Source organism: Nicotiana tomentosiformis, chromosome 4 (genome assembly GCF_000390325.3).
Source record: "Nicotiana tomentosiformis chromosome 4, ASM39032v3, whole genome shotgun sequence".
Classification (NCBI taxonomy): Eukaryota; Viridiplantae; Streptophyta; class Magnoliopsida; order Solanales; family Solanaceae; genus Nicotiana; species Nicotiana tomentosiformis.
The window spans coordinates 4,861,809-4,870,424 of NC_090815.1; positions in this window are offsets into that span (position 1 = coordinate 4,861,809).

Sequence of the window (8,616 nt, forward strand, 5' to 3'; positions counted from 1 at the left end):
CTAATACGTCTTACAGTGGTTCCGAAATTTACGAATGGAATCTTGATGGTTTGACTGATAGGCAGTTAACTATTCTAGTACATAGAATGCTTATGTATGCAACTATCTGTAAAAGTGTAAAAAATACAGATAGGAATATTTGCAGAATGATTGTTGCAGGTTTTACTGGCCAACTTCGTGGCTGGTGGGACAATTATTTGTCTGTCGATGAAAGGGCAATGGTTATTAACACTAAAGCCGTTGACGAAGGACTTGATAACTTAGGCATGGCCCTAGTGGCAAATAGAGAAGATGTCGTTTATACCCTTATTCTTACTATATTAGAACACTTCAATGGTAGATTTACCAACCAAAATGAAACTGTTCGTACTCTCCTTAATAGCCTTAGATGTAAGACTTTAAGTGAGTTTAGGTGGTATAAAGACACCTTTATGAGTAGAGTGATGGAACTACCAGAAAATAAGTTTGAACATTGGAAAGCTAAGTTCATAGATGGCCTTCCCTCTTTATTTGCCGAAAGAGTTAGAAAGGTTTTAAGAGGTAGTTATGGAGAAATTCCTTATGCAGACTATACCTATGGTAAATTAATAGGAATTTGCACACAGGAAGGATTAAACCTGTGCAATGAATTAAGATTGTCCAGACAACTTAAGATGGATAAGCTTAAAGAAAGAAACCAGTTAGGGGACTTTTGCGCCCAGTTCGGTTTACCCGAAACTTCTACTCATAAGAAAAAGAAACATAAGTATCATAGATACCCCAACCAAGACAGTCCTTATAGGAAAAAGAGATCTAGATATAGATCCAAAGAAGAACGAAGAAGCCAAGAAAGCACATCGCAAGTCTACTAGATTTACCAAAAATAGGTCTAAGCGAGATCTTGCTGACATTAAGTGTTATAAGTGTGGTAAATTTGGCCATATAGCTCCAAATTGTAAGCTTCAAAAGCTGAAAACCTTAGGACTAGAAGATGAACTACGTGATAAGGTTTATAGTTTGTTATATACTTCTGGATCGGAATCTGATTATTATTCTGAATCAGAATCCGAAGCTGAAATTGATTTGCTTGATTTATCTGATAGTGATAAAAATATTGATAATACTTGTACAACTTGCAAAGGTGATACATGTACTTGTGATGATGAATTTTATAAATTACAATCACAGTTTCAAGACCTAAACATGAAAACTATTACTTCTGATAATGTAATAGAACTTTTAAAAGAAGTTAATGATGAAAAACTTCGTGAAAAAATTATTAATTTGGCTGCTAGTTCAAGTTCTAATTCAAGTTCTGGTTTTGCAAAACCTTTTGAAAAAGAATTTGAATATTCCCCGCCTTATTCCTTACTAGAGGTTAATAACCGCTTGTTAAACAAAAATGCATCTCCAGCAAGAGATTCTTCTTTCGATGATTTAAAAATTGAAGTTGAAAACTTAAAAGGAGAGATCAAATCTCTTAAACAAAATCAAATGATTTGTGATCATAGGATTACTCAGATTGAGAAAATCAATTCTCCAGCTGAGAAATCTAATGATAAAAACAAAGGTATTTTTGAAAATGATATTGAAGAAAAACCTATTAATTTTAATCCTAAACATGATATGTTTCTAGGAATGATGCAAATTATTACTGCTCATAAATGGTACATCAAATGTACTATTCTCATTGATAATAGTTTCTCAATTACAAACATTGCCATGATTGATAGTGGAGCAGATGTTAGCTGCATTCAAGAAGGTTTAGTACCTACGAAATATTTTCAAAAAACTACTCATATGGTTAGATCTGCATCCGGACATGCTTTAGATATAAAGTATAAACTTCCTAATACGGGTATTTGTCAGAATAAAGTCTGTATTCCTCACTTCTTTTTCTTGGTAAAAAACCAGTTATACCCTCCAATTATACTTGGAACACCGTTTATTAACGCCGTTTATCCTTTTACTAGCATAGACTCGAAAGGTTTTACTGCTACTTATAAGGATAAAGAGATAAGTTATACTTTTGTTACAGATCCAGTAACTAGAGATATTAATGCTTTAATTGATATGAAGCAAAAACATGTTGATTCTTTACAATTAGAAATATTTAGTATGAATATATTTGATACTCTGAATTCTACTAAAGTACAGGAAAAAATCAAATTGATTTCCGAGCAGATTGCTATTGATATTTGTGCTGAGCATCCTAGTGCTTTTTGGAATCGAAAAAAGCATATTGTTACTCTTCCATATGAAGATAATTTCACTGAGGATGATATTCCTACTAAATCTCGACCTTGTCAGATGAATGCAGAATTGGTGGAATTTTGCAAAAAAGAGATTGATAGTCTGCTATCAAAGGGTTTGATAAAACCCTCAAAATCTCCTTGGTCTTGTACAGCTTTTTATGTTAATAACGCAGCTGAAAAGGAACGTGGTGTTCCTAGATTAGTCATTAATTATAAGCCCTTGAATAAATATTTGAAATGGGTTAGGTATCCTATTCCTAATAAAAGAGATTTATTGTCTAGATTATATGACGCCAATATATTTTCAAAATTTGATTTAAAATCTGGTTATTGGCAGATTCAAATATTTAAAGAGCATACTTATAGAACTGCTTTTAATGTTCCATTTGGGCAATATGAATGGAATGTTATGCCTTTTGGTTTAAAAAATGCCCCTTCAGAATTCCAAAAAATTATGAATGATATTTTCAACCCTTATCTAGACTTCATCATTGTATATATCGATGACATTTTGGTATTTTCCAAAACACTTGAAATGCATATTAAGCATTTAGATATTTTCAAAAGAATTGTTATACAAAATGGTTTGGTAATCTCAAAACAAAAAATGAGCTTATTTCAAACTAACATTAGATTCCTAGGACATTATATTTGTCAGGGGAAGATTACTCCTATTCAACGATCGATTGATTTTGCCTCAAAATTTCCCGATGTTATTACTGATAGAACTCAGTTACAAAGATTTTTGGGAAGTTTAAATTATATTTCACCTTTTTATAAAGATCTGTCACGTGATTTAGCCCCCTTATATGATAGGTTAAAAAAGAATTATAAAAGCCCTTGGACTGATAGTCACACTACTTTGGTAAAAAATATTAAACAACGTGTTAAATCTTTACCTTGCTTAACCCTTGCTAATCCTACATGGCAAAAAATTATAGAGACTGATGCGTCTAATATTGGTTATGGAGGGATATTAAAACAGATAAATCCCAATGATAAACATGAATATCTGATTAGATTTTATTCTGGTAAATGGTCTGAAGCCCAGAAAAAATACGCTACTGTGGCACATGAAATGTTAACCATAGTAAAATGTGTTTTAAAATTTCAGGACGACTTATACAATCAAAAGTTTTTGATAAAAACTGACGCACAATCTGTTAAATATATGTTTAATAAAGATTTTAAACATGATGCCTCAAAAATGATATTTGCAAGATGGCAAGCTCAATTAGCCCCTTTTGATTTTGAAATACAATATAAAAAGGGAATTGATAATTCTCTGCCAGATTTCTTATCTCGTGAATATTTACAGGATGGAACCCCCCTGGGGTAGGGGAAGAGGTAGAGGTTGGGGAAGATCATCCCCACAGTCCAAAGGAAGGTCATCACCTTCGGGATCGTCATACGGATCCTCATCAAACTCCCCAGTTATACAAATGGGAAGAAGGAGTTTAGTCAATGAGAGGATATCTCTCAGAGAAGAATCATCGATTGGACCATCCGTCCATCTAGAAGATATTCCAGAAGATAGTCCGTTATACGCACATTTGCAGGCATATTTGACTGCTCAAAAATAGAAAGATACTTCTGTTAAGCAAAGTAATACTTTTGCTTCCATTACTAAAGATGACAATGATGATATCAAGTCATACGAGAAAGTGCCAAAAAGAGAAATGATATTTCTCTTAGAAAATTCTGACATTCAGAGAAAAGAAGAACCATGGAAGATATTCCAAAGGTATTTGATAAATGGGTTATATTATCCGGGTGAGTCATACAAAACCCGTTCCTACTATGAAATGATACTGACCAGTACTGGAAGTGCAGATTTTCAGCACTTTTCTGGGTATAGCACATACGAGAACGTTTATAACTTCTCGAAGATTATAATTAAACAGATTATATCTGTTGAAGACTGGGGTATATCCACAATGAAGGAAAGGCAGATAAGCCTTAACAAAAATAAAATGAATTTTACTTATTGGGATTATATCCAAGCTTTTGATAAAGTATTATACTACAATAATGATAGACACAAACATACTTGGTTTATAAAAGTATGTGCAAAGATATTTGCAACAACTGTTCCTAATTGGTTTCTAAACTGGTGGTCATACCACGGTCCAACAATAAAGATTTTACCAGATCCATTTCTCATGTTATACAAAGAATGGATAAAAATTTCTCCTTTTATTAACGATTTATACCACGCAGATCATATCTGCTACCCAGAAAAAATTAACCAAATATATTTCTTTCTGGAATTTTCTATCCCTTGGATACACAAATGGAATCCAGAAGTCGGATTCACTGAAGAACAAGTCCCCTGCTTATATAGGACTTTTTACAACAATTTTTGGGACAAGTTAATGAAGAAGGATCCCAAAACAAAGACCTTATATGGTCAAGAGCTCTTGGATTCAATCGAGATGAAGATCCAAGAATATTCCAGTAAACCTCAGAAAGAGGTAATTGATGACAGTTCAGTGAGGCATATTGCCAGAAGGATCTCCTTTCAAGAAGGAGATAAAACAGAGATGATTAACAGTTACTTGGAAGAGGTTAAAAGAAATTTACTGTCTTCCATTAATCAATATGAAAAGTCAGATACGTCAATGCAAAGTGAAACAAGCAACGATGATATTGCTGAAGATTCTCAGCCCATTGAAGCAGAAAGGATATTATCTGAAGAAGACTTACATGATACAGAAGAATTCATCCGCAAATTGAAAAAAGCGGAAAAGAAACCAGCACAGTGAAACAGCTGGACCCCACTCAAACAGTGAAGCCGCCGGACCTACAGCATAGTGAAGCCGCCGGACCCACTCGAACAGTAGATACACTGTTCATCAACAGTAAATACACTGTTTCTACAGTAGAAACACTGTTACAGGGACCCACGGGGACCCACTTTTACTGTTCATAGATTCCTTTTCTTTTTCTATTTATAGAAGTCATTCGTTCATTCTTAAGAGGCAGACGTCAAGACTCCCTCTCTCTAGAACTCTCTCTCTCTCTCTAAGTGTAAGTAAAAGAGTTAGTTTGAAGTTTGTAGATTGTAATAGAAGAACAAATAAATAAAAGTTTTCAGTTCTTCATCTTCAGGGCCTTGCTTCTTGGCCACAAGGTACATACTTCTGTCTTTCTTAGTTTAGATTTTCTTCTAGTCTCTCCTCTCTGGCCGTGACGATGTCCGGCTAAGAGACTTCATATCTATGTTGAGTATCTAACTTCTCTCCTATATACACTATGAAAGCGACGGCATCTATTAAAATATAAATGAGTTTTATATATAGAGTTTTGACTTGGTGTCAAGATGGTTGGTACAGTCTGATATAACACTACTCTTATTGGCTTTGCCTTAGTGGCTCCGTCTAGCCAGCCGTGAACCTCAGCCCGATAAAGGAGTTAAAAGGGCATCTTCTTTCACGGTTAGAACTGCTAGACACATGGGCTCAATAAAAGTATGTATTATATTATGACAGACCCTTTGCTTGAGTAAAGGTTTTTAACCTTCCATACAGTCATTAAACTATATATAAAATTCAAGTATATTTCAATTCTTATCCTTACTGATTGTGCGGATTACCGCCAGTCTTTAAATATAAGGGTACTGAATTAGCTAGATTAAGAATTCTCAAATATGTTAAAATAGAAATCTTTAACTGGTGGAAACCTTCCAGGCATATAAAAGCCAGATGTGAGGTGTGAAACAAGTCCAGTTCCCGGTCAAACGGTGATTTCTGTTTTAATTTAATTGAGAAGGCATGGCGGATTACCGCCCGCCACTTGATCCTGTTAAATGGTATCAGAGCCTAGGTACTTTCATGGTATATATAAGATAGATATGAAATATTCGACATAGATATGTTTCTGAAATATGGATTTAGGAGAAACTAGTATGAAAAATACTAGATTGGAAGAGGTAGATATACCTCAAAACCTTGATTTGTTAAACAAATGGACTATTCCTAAAGTCCCTATTAGAACAATCTATGATTATGGATGGTTTGATAAACTCTCTTCTAAACAACTTATTAAAACAACTGAGCAATCTTTAGCTTTAAGTTCGTCTGAACAGACTATTCGTTTGTTAAACAAACATGATGTAGATATTCATAAACACCAGTATAATTATTTGCATATTGGTATGGTTCAAATTGCTTTTAAGCCTTTAACCCTTAAAGGGTTACCAGAGACATTTTTGGCTGCTCTCAGAGATGCCAGAAATTTGAATTTTAGACAGTCTCTGATGGGTTCTATTGAATCTACTGTCGCCTATGGCCCAGTATATTTTAATACTCAACCCAATTTGCAATTATCTTTATCTGATGTTAATATACTTGATGCATTAACATTAAATGTGAAAACGCATGGTTATAATTATGCGCCTGGTTCTGAACTGATATGTTTATCGTATAGAATATATTTTAAATTACTATCTACGTTAAACCCCAGATGTAAATTATATGATACATCTGATCAGACTATTCTAGTAGAAACGAATTTTGCAAAGTCTAAGGTCACCACGAGAAGACCTATTAAGTGGGAAGAAATTAATTTTCCAACCACATGGACTTTGGATTCGGTTATATCCCCCAGTCAGATAACTGATACTGTTAGTAATACTGAGTATTCTCATATTACTCAAAATCCGGATGGTAGGATTTGCATTCAGTTTGACGATAATAGTTCCACTTATAGTAGACAGTCATTTTCTAATAATAGAATGTTGCCTACTATTAATTCTAGTTATAACAGACATTCCTTTACTAGTCGTAGACTGTTGCCTGATATTCAACACATTTCTCCTGTTGAACCAGTCTATGGACCAGCTAGAAATCGTGCTGCATCTTTACACACAATTTCTACTAAAGTAGGTGATAAACCTGTTGAAAGGGTTAAGATTAACCCCAAAACAAATATTGTTCAGGATAGTGATAATATTTCTGATAAGGATATTCCTTCTGCGTCCGAAATGGATTTTGACCCCAATGATTCTTAATGATTCCACACCAAATTGATTTTAGTCCAGGGTCACAAGCTAGAGGTTATATTCAAAAAGAATTTTTTACTGATAAATGGAACCAGTTTAAAACTTGGTTTTTTGATACTTATAGTAAGGAAGATTTAAACAATATTTCACAAGAGTTTTATGAAACTTGTGCTTTACATAATCAAATTATGTATTTTGTTCCTTGGTTTATAACCACATATTTACCACTTTTTATAAAAGTTTTGGAAAGATCTTATAAAGACGGGAGTGGCAATATTACTAAAGCCATTTACCCTCCTCAATCATCTTTTGTTTTACCTAATAATACAGGTATTACTTTTACTGCATTTCAAAAATTTATTGATGAAGATGTTGCTGCAGTCAGCATCACAGAAATTAATAAATTAATTTCTCAAAATAATTATTTGAGTTTATATGTTAAAGTTTTGGGTGAAAACGTTAGTTTTCTTAATAAAAAACTTGATGATTTAACAGTCTTGATTAAGGAGATGAATACGAAAAAGACTTTGACTGATATTGCCTCTTCTTCAGGAAGCAAATCAGAACCTCAGATTGTTGTTACTCATATTCAAAGACCTCCTGATATTCAGGATTTTAAATTTAAATCTTTTGGAGACTTAGAAGAACTTCTTGATAAAAAGTTATCCGGTTTGAATATCAAACCCATTGATTTATCAAATGATTTTGCTGATAAATTAGATTCTACTTTTGACTATAAAAAGGATGTTTTGTCAGAATTTAATAAACTCAGAAGTTACCCCAAAAAGAATAGTAAGTTTGCAGATAGCAGATATGCTGATAAACCTAGAATGCAGACTTATTATTACAATCGTCCTACTCCTCAAGATGTTTTAATAGAGGAACGTGATTGGAATCAGACTAATACGTCTTACAGTGGTTCCGAAATTTACGAATGGAATCTTGATGGTTTGACTGATAGGCAGTTAACTATTCTAGTACATAGAATGCTTATGTATGCAACTATCTGTAAAAGTGTAAAAAATACAGATAGGAATATTTGCAGAATGATTGTTGCAGGTTTTACTGGCCAACTTCGTGGCTGGTGGGACAATTATTTGTCTGTCGATGAAAGGGCAATGGTTATTAACGCTAAAGCCGTTAACGAAGGACTTGATAACTTAGGCATGGCCCTAGTGGCAAATAGAGAAGATGCCGTTTATACCCTTATTCTTACTATATTAGAACACTTCAATGGTAGATTTACCAACCAAAATGAAACTGTTCGTACTCTCCTTAATAGCCTTAGATGTAAGACTTTAAGTGAGTTTAGGTGGTATAAAGACACCTTTATGAGTAGAGTGATGGAACTACCAGAAAATAAGTTTGAACATTGGAAAG